Consider the following 16,873-nt stretch of genomic DNA (forward strand, 5'->3'; position numbering starts at 1 on the left):
AATATGATTCCTTTAATAAATGTAAAGCACATGACACGGCAATGATAGTTTATTTTTCTTCCACAACATCTATGAATAATCTTAACTCTTTATTCTAAGTTTAGGTGCTAAAAATATATTTTAATTTATAACAACTTGACCCTTCCCTCTTTTCAAATTATTTCCTATGTGATAAGGCTATACAGTTATTTATAAGTTCATCCTCAGTGACCTTTCATTTGTACATAGTTAAAAATAAAATAATACAAATTATATGAATATTATTCCACTTAAATTCCATGAGAAATATTTATTTTTCCTCAAATCACTATGACAGATTAGTTCAAGAAAATAATTATATAACATCTCTTTCTCTTAGTAAGGCTAAAAACCTAATACTCTCATCACTGGGAACAGAATAAACATGACAATATTAAAGTTTACAATATTAAAAAAATAATATATTCAACTACATAAACATAAAACCCCCTAAAAATGAAATGTTTATTTTGTAATTCACCTATTTAATTTTGTTTTACTTATCTGAAATAAATGAGTTCAGGATAAGAATTATTTTATCTTTTTCACAATGTTCCAATTTATCATTTAGGGGTCTTTATATGTTCCTTATATAATAATAAAGAAATAGTAATAAATATAAGGCTTTTAATTTGCCCCAATTATCCCCTCTCCCTTTCAATAAATAATGCATAGACAATGAGTTATTTTTCTGATAAATTAGTTTAGTATATTTTTATGGGACATTCATTTAATATTTAAACACTGGCATTTTGAAGACTTCCAGTGGGTTTTCTATGACATCTTTACCACCATTTAAAAAAATAAAAGGCATTGTCAGTAGAGCGAAGGTTTTATCTGAAGAGGAGAAACTCAGGGAATTCCCCAAACATTTCAGGGGTCTATAAACTCAAATTTATATGTAGGTAAAAGATCAATGAAAGGACAAGGTAGCCTATAGATTTTAATAGACAAAACCACATTAAAAAAGATCACCTGGGCAATTAGGTACATTTCTATCTTCTACATTACTATAGATAACAGTTTTCTGAACTCTCTGCCACTATAAATTCCTCTCCTCTGGTATCTAATAAGATTCTTCACACTCTCCTTTATGTCCTCACTGATAGCTCATCAAAGCCCAAATTTTATGGATAATGTGTTCAAGGCTTTTTAAGTGTTTGTTATATCCTGAGTGTCCACTGCCACGTTGCAAAACAGTGCTCACATTTTAAGTGTTTGTTAACGGTAACATACCCATTCTATTACCAAAATCTGTATTAGTTCTTTATTGCTATGTAACAAATTATCCCAAACTTTAGTATCTTTAAACAACAAATATTTATTATCTCACACTTCTTTGGGTTAGGAATTTAAAAGCACCTTACCTGGTTGGTGATGTTCCAGAGTCTCTTATGAAGTTACTATCAAAGTGTTGACCTGGTTATAGTCATCTGAAAGCTGGCTGGTGCTGGATGAATCGTGCCCAAGGTAGTTCACCCAAATGGCTGGTGGTAAATGAACTCATATCTTTGCTATGTGGGCCTCTCCTTAGATTGCCCGGATTTCCTCACTAAGTGGTAGCTGACTCCCTAGAGTGAATCATACAGGCCTGGTACTTGTGGGAGGGGATTCCACAAGAGTGTGAATACTTGAAGGAAGAATTTTTGTAGGTCATCTTGGAGGCTGACTCCACACCTTCACTCCTTTGGTGTCCCAGTGTTTTTCTGCCCTTGACCCAGGGAACAATTGATTTGTTTTTTATCCTTATAAACTAGTTTGGACTTAACATTTTTTATAAAAGTGTATGTAGTATTTTGTGTTTGGTTTCTGCCAATTGGCATAATTTTGAGATTTATCCGTGTTGACAAGCACATCAGTCATTTGCTTCTTTGCACAAATATTTGACATTTTATCTACTTATTCATTGACATTGACATTTTTGCTAGATTCTGTTTATTATAAATCAAGCTTATATGAATACCTTTGTCCACATTTTTGTATAGACATATAATTTAAGTTCTTTGGGGCAAATAATGAGGAATGGAGTGAGTGGGTCTTATAGTAGTTCCATAGTTAACTTCCCTCCAAAAAATGCCAAACTTTCCTAAACTCTTGTACTATTTTACAGAGATATATGAGAGAGCCAATTATTCCACATCCTTGCCAACATATGGTATTTGCAAGCTTCTTAATGTTAGCCATTCTAACACCTATATTATGGCATCATATTATGGTTTAAATTCATATTTCCCTGATGACTAATTATGTGACTATCTTTTCATTTGTTTAATTACTATTTATATATCATCTTTTTTGGACAGCGTTTTCTATTGAATCCCTTTTCCAAATTTAAATGCTTTATAAATTATAGATAAAAGTCCTTTGTAAGATATGGCATTGTGAATATTTTAGCCCAATCTGTGACTTTCTTTTCATTTTCTTGATGATGTCTTTTCAAGAGAAATACTTCATATTTAATAAAGACCAATTTTTAATATTTTATTTTTTTAGTTTTAATAAATATTTTATTGTTTTCCTATTTTCCAAAAATGTCCCATTTTCCCCCCTTTGCCTTCCCCTGCCCAGCCCTACCCCAGCTCCCACAGACAATCCTCACCCTGTTATTTTATGATTCCTATCAAATAAATCTTACCCTAGTGCAAGGCTGTGAAGATTTTCTCTTCAGCTTTCTTGTCAAAGTTTTATAGTTTTAAGATTTACATTTAGGCCCTGGCTGGTGTAGCTCAGTGGATTGAGCATGGGATCATGAACCAAAGGGTTGCCAGTTCGATTCCCATTTGGGGCACATGCCTGGGTTGTGGGCCAGGTCCCCAGTAGGAGGCACGTGAGAGACAACCACACATTGATGTTTCCTTCCCTCTCTTTCTCTCTAAAAACAAATTTTTATAAATCATAAAAGAAAGCTTACTTCTAAAAAAAAGGTGTACATTTAGGTTTATTATTTTTCTTGAGTGAATTTTGTGGATGTTACAAAGTTAGGGTTGATTTCTTTATATGTACAGCCAGTTGTTCCATCAAAAATTTTAAAAATAATACCCTGAAAAAATATTTCCTCAATGTCTTCATTGAAATCTTTTTTCTTCTCTCCTTGAAATCTTTTGACAATATATTTTTACATCTCTTTCTGTATTTGATATTGCTCAGTTGAACCACATGTCCTTTGTTGCACTAATACCGCAAGCTTTGATTATTGTACCTTTATGTTATATAGTGTAAGTCATCAAATTTCATTTTCTTTTATAAAATTACTTTGGCTTCTGGGGTCTTTTTTGTCTCAGTATAAATGCTATAATAAGCTCATTAATTTCCTCCAGAAAGCTTGTAGAAATTTTAAGGTAATTGCTTTCAACCTATGGATTTAATTAGGAGGTAATTAATAATTAAATGATTCTGAATTTTCTGATTAATAAACATAGCATCTTTTTCATTTATTTAGTTCTTAAATTTCTTTCAGCAATGTTTTCTAGATTTTAGTATAAATGTAAATATTTCCCTAAATTTTAACTTTTTTATGCTATTACAAATGAATTTTTATATCTTACTTACTAGTTGTTTGCTGATAGTATACAAAATATAACTGACTTTTTTTACCTTAATAATGCTACTGTATTTGTCAGGGCTCTCCAGTGAAACAGGTACAATAGGATATATATCTACATAAACAGAATTTTATTATAAAAATGGCCCACACACTATGGAAGCTGAGAAGCCCCACAGTCTATCTCCTGCAAGTCAGAAACCAGAAACAGTGGTGGTGTAAGTCCCAGCTTAAAGGCAGAAGGCTCGAGTGAGTCACAGAAGAAATTCTTCCTTCTGTATCTTTTTGTTGTATTCAGACCCTCAATAGATCAGACGATGCCAACTAAGACTGGGGATGACAATCTGCTTTAGTCAGTCTATTGTACAAGTGTGAATCTCACCTGGAAACATCCTCACAGATACACACAGAATTAAATATTTAGACAAACATCTGGGTACCCATTATCTAGTCAAGTTGAAACATAAAATTCACCTTCACCACTACATTCACTTCTTAATTCCTCTAACAGTAACTTAGTTGTGAGTATTATTATACTCAGAAAAAAATATGGAAATTCAACTTTTGCTGAGCTTTTCTTCCAAGTTTGGAGTACTCTCCAAAATCTACCTTAATATGTTCACTCTCCAGACCCTCAGATCTGTTGTTGTTTTTTTGTTTGTTTGTTGTGTTTTATCCTGAGTTACAGTTGTTTTCTGCTATAGGGTTTTCAGGGGATCATACTCTGCCATACTGGACACAAAAGTGCTACTGTCACTTAGTATTTTAGCTTTCAAACTATAAATGTATTTCTGGGAGATACTGAAATGAAAATTATGAAGTTGGGGGACATTCTCTTCTTCTCAATATTAAGAATTTAAGGGACTCAAAATATATCTTGAAAATCATATCTAATAAAAGTTCTATGATCTCTCAAGATACTTCAAGATGAGTAGTTGATTGAATTTGAAGGTAGATTTGGAAGTTCTAACTTAATTGTGTGCCACAATATTCATGGAATATGTATATGTTTCAGCTGGGACAGTTGGAGAACAAAAAAAAAGGAATAGAGTCAATATACTGGAGAGAAGAATATATGAAAATATTTACAAAGAAGATTCCAGTGTTATAGACAATTAGTTCCCAAGTTTAGGGTTATAGTAATGATGGTAGAAAAAAATAACCATGTTAATTATAGCTAATGTTTATTGTCCCTTTATGTGTAAAACATTGTAAAATTTCTTCAACAATTTTTTTAGATAACCTACAGCAACATTAGGGGTGTGTGAAGGATGCTATTATTTTCTTAATTTGACAAATGAGTGTAGAGAGATTAGGTAATTTGTTCAAGGTCTTTTTAAAAAAATGATTTTATTTATTTATTTTCGAGAAGGGAAGGGAGGGAGAAAGAGAGGGAGAGAAACATCAATGTGTTGTTGCCTCTCACACACCCCCTACTGGGGACCTGGCTGGCAACCCAGGCATGTGCCCTGACTGGGAATTGAACAGATGACCCTTTGGTTCACAGGTCAGTGTGCAATCCTCTGAGCCACACCAGTTGGGACTAATTTGCTCAAGGTCTTAAACTAGTGGAAGACATGAATATGAAACCAGTTTTAGTCTTTATCTACTATTAATATGCTATATATTTGATGCTTGACTTAATAATTCATTGTTGTATGTACCAAACAAAACATTTTTACTGTATTCCTATCAGTAGGGTTTACCTAGGATAACATACTCTTCACTATTAGCCTACATTAATGAGTCAGATGTGATATTAAAGATATGATTTTAATTGTGCACTTTTACACATGTAAAAGTACGTTTTAATTATCTAGTAATGTATACTTATGATATTTCAGGATTATTTCCTATATAATTATGTGAGAATCATGTCAATAGAAATAGCTTTTTTGTGTTATCTCAAGTGAAACTATCTATTTGCCAGGTGTTGGCCTTGTTAAACTGCTGGTGAAACACATTTTTGGCAGCTGCTGCAGGAAACATGAAAGATAGTGTTCTAGTTTGACAATTATTTTTAATATTACAAATTTTTGTATAGAAAGAAAAGAGCAACATGCACAGGCATGCTAACTTGTGGAAATACTGAATAAGAAATTACCAGATGCCAGGTTTATGGAAATGAAGAGTGAATGTGGGTGAATAAATGTTATAAATTAATTAATGTGATTGATTTTGAAAATTCAAATTATTTAAAGAAAAAGAAATGTAACCTAAAGAACAACCGTTGAATACACTTTGCTCTTTTCCTGACTTTGCAAATTAAAATTTAATATATCAACCTTATTTGAACGTGAACTCTGAGCCCTTTTCTGAAACTTCACATTTGAGTGTGAAGTTCCTCTTCTGCTCCCTCCATAATTATATATTCACTTCATTAGTTTTTCTCCAACATAAAGAATGTGTATAGAACGTCCCAAAATTCTTTTGGATACTATTTTAGAAATGTTTCCTTTTCAAAAAGAAATAAGACAATGGCGTATTGCAGTTGTGTTTTTTTCATTGTCCTTGGCATTTGTTTGTTCACTTGGGTAATGTTGACAATTATTTTCATTGTATGTAGACTATTTTTTCTTCTTCCTTTTGGTAAGGATGAATGACTGTAAGGTGTCCCCTGGGAAACAAAATAATTTGTCTCAAGATATAATGTTTAAAGTTATCTAACAAGTTTAAGGCCCCTTCTGGAAGAATGCAAATGAACTCAACATTATAGGAATTTACTGGATATTTTCATTGTTACAAAGCTATAAATATTTTTTTTGAAAACACTAATGAAATAGTACATAAAACACTGTAACAGTTTCTGAAAAAAGTAACAACATGCTTTACTCATTTGGAGTTTTAAACTATTTTATCTGATAAGGGAGGAATTGAATGAGAGTCAAGCTTTCAGATGAAGAAGAAGATCCACGTTCTGACATCTTTTATGTATCTGTTAGCAGTGCTCTATGGAATGGCTCAGAAGAGAGGGAGATGAAAATACTTATAGTATTTGTCCCCACAAAGGAGGAAGAACACGTAGCTGTATGAGGGAAACCCCCCCAAACCAGAATTTATTTATGAAAAATTGTGTATTTATTCTTACATGTTTAAATTTCAGTCACCTTAAATGCAATTTGATGCAATACACCTATTGAGACATTTTTCCACTGCTCAAGACAGTTTTGAACTCATTGATTTTTATGTTTATTAGTGCTTCTGCTATTTTTGTTTCCACCTCTTCCACATCAGCAAAATGTTTCCTTTTGATAATATTTTTTTCCTGGGGAAATAAAAAAAGTGGCCTGGAGCAAGATCAGGTGAATAGGGAGAGTGAGGCATGGGGATCATGCTTTTTTGGTCAAAAAGTGCTGAACACTCAGCATGGTGTGGGCAGGTGCACTTGTAAATCGCCTACCACAAAACAGGCAAAAAAATTCACTGAAGCTGTTACAGGGTTCAGCCAAGAGGGAGAACCCCAAATAGGCATTTGAAATGGGGGTCCAGAACTTAAGGTGTCCAGGGGATTTTAAGATGTCTCCATGCCCCCCCACCCAGGGTGTGGGTTGGGGGAAGGGACAAATGGAGCAAGGCTATTGAGATCTGTTTTGCATAGCAACAGCCTTGCAGCTACCCTCTGGCGTGGTCATTTAACATATCTATAGCCTTTGGCTGGTCGCTTAGATATGTTAAATAGCTGTGATCATCTCTGAGCCAGGGGAATGGAAGTAACTTCCCCACCAAGACGTGACTGGGGGCAGATCCGCCAAGCTACAGCGCCTGCGTGGGAGCTCGGAGATGATTGGCTCCAGGACATGGGGCCACACCTGCCCAGACTCAAGATGGCAACCCAGTAGAGCTGGAAGGATACAGTTCTGGCATGTGAAGCCGCGTGTGGGAGGAGTCGGAAATGAGGCTGCAGAGGAAGATTGGCCGTGGGGATTTAAAACCGAGACTTGGCGGCCATTAGAAGAGAGAACCATGCGGCTTTGACGGAGTGGAGACTCCTGCATCCCAGAGAGAACCATGCGTCTTTAGTGGAGTGGAGACTCCCGCAGCCCTGAGAGAGAGAACCACGTGCCTGTGCCAGAGTGGGGACCCCCGCAGCTTTAGAAGGGGAACCACCACCTGGTTTTAGCAGAGATCCCGGCGACTCAGCGGAGGGTGCTGGGAACCCAGGGAGGTCTCCCAGTCGAGAAGGAGGACTAACTAAGAACCAGAGGACTGCCTGAGCCATTGACTTCTTTTTCCTTTCCTGAGATACGGTACTCTGGACTGGGCAAAGGGGGAAGGAAGGAAGGACTGTGACTGTGTTTGTGGGTGTTTTAAGGGACTTTGGGAGTTTTGATAAAGACATTAGGTCACTACTTTAAGTTTGTATAGCATTAAATAAACATTTCCTTTCCTTTTCACGAATCTCTGGCATTGAGAGACATCTTTCCTCTGGCGGCGGACATAACGGACCCGGGGCCTTCTTTCAATAATAGTATATCATCCCAGGCCCCCCTTGTTGTCTGTTCTGTAACAAAGCCACACAGCCTCTCACAGCAATGCCAGCTGATACGCTGACACAGATGGGTTCCTAGAACTCAGCTAGCAGGGGAAGCCTGTACTACAAGGGGCCTGCCCTCCAGAAGATCATTCTGTTTTTTGGAGTTCCCCCTCATGTGTGTTTAAATGGCAGAAAGAATACTTGACTTTTATTTCTAAATCTCCAACATTTTTGGCACCAGGAACAAGTTTTGTGGAAGACAATTTTTCCACAGACAGGGAGTGGGGACAGGAGAAGGAGTAATGCAAGCAAAGCTTTGCTTGCTCACCTGCTGCGAGGCCTGATTCCTAACAAGGGGGTTGGGTCCATGTCCTAAATGACTGACTTCAAGTGTAAGGAAGAAGAGGATTCTGTGTGAAATGTACCAGAAAATAAGACTAATAGAATATGGCGCTTGGATAACACTGGAGTCAAATGGCCTGTTTTTGAGTCCAGGGTCACTTCTTTTTGACCTCTTTGTGCCTCAGCATCCAAATCTCTAAAATGGGTCTGATAATATAGTAATTATTCCATATAATAGCTATGGGAATTTAAGAAGGTAATTCACATAAAACATGTAGAACACTGTACAGCACTTTTTAATCAGTTAGTAATACTGTCTGTCATAAATTCCACATTGATGTTTTTGGAATCAAGATTCTTGTATAAACTTACCAAGTACGTTTAATTCTTATCTCTATTTTATCAATTCTTAGCTAGTGGACAAAGGGCTCCTCTCAAAGATATGGTCTCCCATTAAAGCAATGAGTACTAACTGGAGAATTGTTACAGAACAGACCTGGGGGGGTGGTGAACGATATATTATTACTGAATAAACCCTCTCTTGTGCTCTGGGGGTCCCCACCATACTAGGTTCACCTTGTCCACCACCTAGGAAAGACATCTCTCAATGCCAGAGATTGGTGAAAAGGAAAGTAATTATTTATTTAAAAAGTTATACAGACTTAGAGTAATGACTTAATGTCTTCATTAAAATACTAAAGTCCTTTAGAATGCCCACAAATGCACACAGTCCTTCTTTCTCCTTCTACCCAGTCTGGGGTACCATATCTCAGGAAAAGAAGTAGCAATCCATGGCTCAGGCAGCCCCTTGGTTCTCGGTACCATCAGCTGTGTCGCTACTGTGATCTCCAGTTAATCCAAAACCATGTGGCACCTTCTCATGGCCTACCAACAAGAGTCCTTTCACCCCATTCCTTCCCAGCAAGGTCTCTCCTGCTTCCTAAGCCACATGGCAAAAGGAAGCACCCCAAAGCCTCTCACCAAAGCTGTGTGGTCCCCACCATCCAGCATGACTGCCATACCTGGGTTTAAATCCCAGGGCCAATCTTCCTATGCAGCCCCATTTTCAACTCCTCCCATAATCAATGACACCTGCCAGCATTCCTGTATTCTTCCAGCTTTACTGGGCAGACAGTTAGTCTGGGCAGGCATGGCCCCATCATGTGGAGCCAATCATCTATAAGCTCTCATACAGGCGCTGTAACCAGGGGGAGCTGCCTCCCAGTTACATCCTGGGTGGGAGTCACTCCCATCCCCCTGGCTCAAAGCATGGCCACAGCTATTTAACATATCCATGAAACCAGTTAAAGGTTATAGATATGTTAAATGACCATGTCAGAGGTTAAATAACCAAAACTGTTGCTATGCAAAACAACTCTCAATGGCCCTGCTCCACATGTCCCATCCCCCAGTTCAGACTTGTGTGGTTGAGGGTCCCATCCCATATTTTTTATATTTCCTGGACACCCTGAGTTCTGGACCCCATTACAAATCCCTCTTTGGGCGGGGGGCTGGCTGCACCCCATTACAAACTGAGGAACTAGGGGAGCTAGCCAAGGGCAGAGTTGAAAACTGGGGACTTACAGTGCCAGCAAAAGACTTGACAAAGTGCCTAAAATCCCCAAGGCATGAAAAAGAGAGGCAAGGGAAGAGGAGGAGAGAAGAAAGAAAATAATGGCTTTCTAGTAATGCCATAATTCTTGGTGCACTCCCAAAAGAGAAAGAGTTTAGATTTAGTGAATGTATATTTGATGTCTATATAAATGATCAAACGAGCACTAGTAAATGTGGTAAAGGAAGTACTCATGGTACTATTGGAATAAATCATCCAGTATTAAGCATCTGGTAGATTACAATGGCTAGTAGTTCCCTTCCCTTTGTAGGAGAGCATGTTGGTGCACAGAACAGGGGAGAGCAATGGGAGAAAGATGGGGACAACTGTAACTGAACAACTAAAAAATTTAAAAAATTAAAATATGAAAATTTGTTCTACAAAATTTATATTACTAATATTGGCACCGTGTATGAGGTCTGTCTGGAAAAAGTCCAGCCATTGTTAATATAACAAGAACAGTCTGGTGACATCAATGTAACCTGGCAGCCAAGGAAAGTAGACTGGAATGTGCATGTGTGAACAATGACAACTTCACTGTACTAGTCAGTGGGGGCAGTAGACCCCGTTGAGCGACCATGCATACTGTAGTGTGACCGTTGCATTCAAAATAACTGAGCAAGAAGAACAATGAATCTGCATCAAATTTTGTTTTAAGCTTGACCATTCTTCTGTGGAAACTATTCCCATGATTTAGAAGGCTTTTGGGAATGATGCAATGAGTGCAGTGCAAATAAGAGAGTGGCACAAACATTTCAAAGATGATCAAGAATCTGTTGAAAGTGATCCATGTTCTGGAAGGCCTGAAACAAGCAGAATGCTTCAGAATGTTGACTGTTTATGGGCTACAATCAACAACGATTATTGACTTACAGTGTGAGAAGTAGAAGCTGATTTGGGGATTCTAAAAACTACATTGTCTGAGATTTTGACATGAAACATGTCATGGCAAAATCTGTTCTGCAACTCCTGCTACCGGAGAAGTAGGAACATCATGGTGCAGTTGCTAATGGCACTGGGAAAACTGTGTGAGGTCCCAAGGTGCCTACTTTGAAGGGGACTGAGGTATCGTCCTATGTACAATTTTCTTGTATCTTGTATCTTCTTCAATAAATGTCTCTATTTTTCATATTACATGGGTGAATAGTTTGCATGCCATTTCTTTCCAGCTCTAAGCTCATGCGACAAACTGTCTCCAGATAATTTTCCTATGGTTATATCAACCCCATATCAGTCTTTAAAACCAAATTTTCATATAACCAAAAGTAGGTTCTCTACCATAATTTCTATAATTTTTGTCTTTAATAAAATTTTTCCTTCTAATCACACAAGACAAAAATATTCCAAATTGTTTATGTAACATCCTTTTCTATAATGCAAAAAAATTAGATAAATGATAATATTATCAGTTTGTATCATGGAACAAGTTATATTATTCTTTATTGATGCTTATTGCAGAAAATACTAAATATAAACTCTTATAAGTTCATGTATGTATAACTTTGATAAAGCTCTAAATTGGTTTCCCTTTAGGTATTCTTTTCCAATCTTCAAATCATAACATTCAATGTTTCTCTAACTCAATCTACATTAATCACTGAATTCAATAAAGTCACCCTCCTGTCAAAAAGAAACTTCAATAGCTCTTCTTTTACTCAAGACAAAGTTTAAATTTCTTGACATAGCATTTTAAGATTCAAATTTCTCAAAGTCATCCCCCAACTCTTTTCCTTGAAACTCTGTTTTAGCTTAACTAGTCTGATTACCTTTTCTGGGATATTTCCTTGATTCTATACAAACACTAAATTCTTTTGTTCATTTTAGTTTTCCCAAAGCCCACCATTTTAATAACTAAAGATTTCACATTTCCAATGAAATGTTCTAGGCACTACCATCCTCCAAACCCTTAAGGAATCTTTTGTCTGATGTAGTTTTTTTGGTTGAATAACACTATTTTTTTTTTAAGTTTTAGGCCCTTCTTATTTGGTATCCATTATTTCATTAATACCTTCCCAAAAGCCTGAAAGATGGATATTACATCCATATCATATATATAGAAACCTAGGTATAGAGGTGCTTCAAAATACCAAGAAGCTTTTTTATATGGCAATCTCAAAATCCAAGACACAAAGAATGGCATATCTGATTGTGAAGCCCTTTTATTTTTATTAGCTCATATTGAAGAATCTGAAAATCAAAATAAATGGAAACAAAGAAAAGTATATTTGATTTCATGACTTAAAAAAACATTTCAATGGAACAAGTGTGACTGAAAGCAGAATGAAAGGCACTAACATGGAACAAAAGAAATAAAGTAATGAATTCACTTAATATTTTCATTCATTTTATATTATTTTATTCCTTTTACAGGAAATAAATACTGATGTGGGTCTCATGGAACTGATTAAGGGTTTAAATGAGAAAGAAAAAGAAGGAATAGAGAAGAAAAGTAAATAGAAGGGCTTTCCAGTTAAGATGAGACTATACCAAGGAAATCATTCAGTGGATAGCCATTTTCATTGAGGATACTATGTTGTTTACAAGTATTTTAGTTAACATCAAATAGCAGCATCTCACATATGATAATGTCATAGTAGCACAGAAATTAAGTAACTATCTATAAACCTCCTTCCAATGACCTTTGCTTTGCATTGTCTTGTGTTTGCCATAGAATCATTAATAAGTTCAGCTAAATAAAAATTAAATTGCATTCAACTCTGCCTAAATTACTTCTATAAAAGTAAAAAGAACCAAAGTCATTATGGTTTAAAATTAATGTGTGCATTTTTTCTATTAATAATTATGCCCATTTAAAACAAGCATTACTCCAATAATGTGTATTTAATGAGGAAAATAATGAGAATGTTATAAATTTTCTTTGTTAAATTAACAAACTTTTCTTGACATCCAATGTGGGTATCATTAATAGGGAAAATTCAATTAAGGCAAACTAAGAAAACAATACAATTTACAATTGCATCAAAAAATACTTAGGAATACATTTAACCAAGGATATAAAAGACTTGTACTCAAAAAATTATAAGACACTGAAGAAAAAAATGAAGAAGATACAAATAAGTGGAAGGATATACTGTATTCATGTATAAGAATTAACATCATTAAAATGTTCATACTAGCCAAACCAATCAATAGATTCAATGCAATTTCTATCAAGGTACCAATGGTATATTTCACAGAACTCGAACAAATATTCCAAAAATTTATATGGAACCACAAAAGACCCCAAATAGCCACAAAATTCTTGAGAAAGAAGAACAAAGTTGGAGGAATTGTGCTTTCCGATCTCAAACTATACTACATGGTCATAGTAATCAAAACAGCATGATGCTGGCATAAAAATAGACATATAGATCAATGGAACAGAATGGTGAGAAATAAACTCACACCTTTATGGTCAATTAAGACTCAGAACCATAAAAATCATAGAAGAAAACATAGACAGTAAAATCTCGGGCATTACTCATAGAAATATGCTTTCTTATGTATCACCATGGACAAAGGAAACAAAAGAAAAATAGACAAATGATACTACACCAATCTAAAAAGTTTTTGCACTGTAAAGGAAGTTGTCAAAAAAATGAAAAGACAGCCCACTGAATGGGTGAACATATCCACCAATGATGTATCTGATATTATTCAATATTCAGAATGTTCAATATTCAAAATCTATTTTAAAATATAATTTTCCACACCAAAAAAACAAACAATCCAATTAAAAAGTGGGCTAAGGACCTAAAAATGTAGTTCTCCAAAGAGGATACACAGTTGGCCAATAGACATATGAAATGATGCTTAATGTCACTATCAGAGAAATGCAAATTAAAACTACAATTAGAGCCCTGGTTGGGTGATTCAGTTGGCTGGAGTATCATCTTGTGCATTAAAGGGCTTCAGGTTCCATTCCTGGTCAGGGCACACACCAAGTTTGTGGTTTGATCCCCAGTCTGGGCATGTAAGAGAGGCAGCCAATTGATGTTTCTCTCTCTTTCTCTTTCTTTCTTTCTCTTTCTTTCTTTCTTTCTTTCTTTCTTTCTTTCTTTCTTTCTTTCTTTCTTTCTTTCTTTCTTTCTTTCTTTCTTTTTCTTTCTTTCCTTCTTTCTTTCTTTCTTTCTTTCTTTCTTTCTTTCTTTCTTTCTTTCTTTCTTTCTTCTTTCTTCCTTTCTCTAAAATCAATAAAAAACATATCCTCAGGTGAGTATTAAAAGAACACACACAATTAGATATCACCTTACAGCTGTCAGAATGGCTGTCATCAATAAATCAACAAACAGAAGTTATTGGCAAGGATGTGGAAAAAAGGGAACCCTTTTGCACTGTTGGTGGGAATGCAGACTGGTGCAGCCACTGTGGAAGGCAGTATGGAGATAACTCAAAAAATTAAAAGTGGAACTGCTTTATGACCCAGCAATTCCACTTCGGGGAATATATCTGAAGCAACTTGAAACACAAATTCAAAAAAAATATATACATCCCTGTTTATTGCAGCACTATTTATAATAGCCAAGATTTGAAAGCAGCCCAAAAGCCTATCAGTAGATGAATATATAAAAAATCTGTGGTACATTTACTCAGCAATAAAAAAAATAAGGAAATCTTACCTTTTATGAATGGACCTAGAAAGTATTATGTTAAGTAAAACAAACCAGTCAGAGAAAGACAAGTACCATATAATTTCACTTACATGTGAAATGTAACGAACAAAATAGACTAACAAAATAGAAACAAACTCATACATATAGAGAACAGACATCTGTCAAAGGGGTGGAGGGTTGGGAGACTGGGTAAAAAGTGTAAAAAATTTTGACAAAGAAAAAAACATAGACACGGACAGTAGTATAGTGATTACAAAAGGGAAAGGGGAAGGAAGAAAAAGATAAAGGGATGATAAATGGTAATGGAAGGAGACTTGACTAGGGGTGGTGAACACACAGTACAATATACAGATGATGTGTTATAGAATTGTACACCTGAAACCTACATACTTTTATTAACCAATGTCATCCCAATAAATTCAATAAAAGTTAAAAAATAAAATCAAACACTAAATTCATGGTATTCAAAAATAACTTTAACTCACATATAACCTACTGCTATTAGAATATTGGAAAATGGTATTCAGGTTCCTATGCTAAAGTAAACATGCCATAAATAATTAATATGGTGACTGATATTGCATTCTTCAAGTCTTGCATTTATTTTCATGCCATTTTCCATAACATCAGTATAATATTTTGAGACTAGTGTTGAATAACATTGTGAGACTTGTGCTGAATAAGACTTATTTTGAAAGAGTGTCAGAACAAAAAAGTCATAAATATAGTACAAATAATACCAGTGTATCCTTCATCTAGATTCCAGAAGCAGTAGGATTTCAATATATTTACTTTATTATTTTTTTGTCTCTGCCCCCTCCACATTTTCTGAACTGTTTTAAGTTACAGACATCAAGTCCTTTGTCCCTTAGTACTTCAGTGTGTATTTCCTGAAAAATAAGAATATTCTTATACATAACCACAGTACAGTTGTCAAAATCAGACAATTGGCATTGATACTGTATTATTATCTAATATATATGCCTTATTCAAATTTTCTTCAGCAGTATATTTTAAACAACAAAAACCACTTATATTCATTTTTTTTCTGGAATATTTTAGGACTCCAAGAAATGCTGTTCCCAAACTAAGATTTCACCCTGATATTTTTAGTAATAGAAATCACAATAAAAAAATAAAGATAAAAAAATAAAAGTTACCCAGAAAAAAAAAGAAATCTTTCCCTTTCCCTCCCTCTTTCTTCAAATAAAACTTATCTAGTCTTGAAATTTATTGAATGAATTTTGAATTTATAGGCTCATAACTCAATTGAATGTAGGAAAATTAATGTTCATATATTTTAAAAAATAAGAACCTTGCATCACTGATTTCAAATGGCATCATAGATCTGCACTATGACCTACCACTTAGAAAAGCAGGTCTATTATGTATATTGCTCATTTATGCCATGCAGTGGGTATGCCAGTAATTTTGATGTATATTTCTGGATAAATGTGCATAGTAATAGTGATCAGGTTTAACTTTATTAGCTACTGGTCAATGTGATTCAAAACTATTAGTTAATAGCTTTGTTGTTAGATTTTAGTAAACTAAAAATGAGTATGGATTTTAGTAAACTAAAAAATGAGTAAGGCTTAGAGCAGAAGTTAGACAATATGCTATTGAGCCTTTGTGTGTGGCCCATTTCTAGGAAGTTTGATTTGGTCTTATTCCTCAGACCAAGTCCCCTCCCTCTTATCCCTGAGAGCAGATTTTTAGTGCAAGCAATCAAATACCTGCATTGTTTATATCTGGTGGATTTTCTGCAGACATCAGTCTGTTCATTACTGCATTTCTTTTCTGAATTTAAAACTTCTTTCCCAAGAAATAGTCACTTCATTGAAACTCAACCCTCTTATACAGAGTGCCTAATTCTTTCAATTACCACTATCACTGCCAATACCATTATTAGCTAACACTAATGATAGAACTGAGACACATAGTCTCAATAAGTGGCCCAAATTCCTAGGCAACTAAAATGTACAGATTTAGAACTTGATCCCAGGTGTGTGCAGAACAAAGCAGAGCCAGAGCTCTTTGATTGCTTATTTGCTCTGCTATCAGATTCCTATTGCCATGGCTTCCAATTCTTCTGCCAGGCTTTGCCAAATGGTTATCAAATGTCCTTGCCAGTCTCTAGTACCATTGGCTACAAGTGTTCCCTCTGCCTCCTCAGACTCTTCATTTCATGAGAATGATTTTATACCGACTTACCTAACCCTACAAATATGTAACATGATTCTTGTTAGGAACATCTGCAAACTCTCCACTAT

The sequence above is a fragment of the Phyllostomus hastatus genome, unplaced genomic scaffold (assembly GCF_019186645.2).
Source record: "Phyllostomus hastatus isolate PE091 unplaced genomic scaffold, TTU_PhHast_1.1 phas_contig_62, whole genome shotgun sequence".
Taxonomy (NCBI): Eukaryota; Metazoa; Chordata; class Mammalia; order Chiroptera; family Phyllostomidae; genus Phyllostomus; species Phyllostomus hastatus.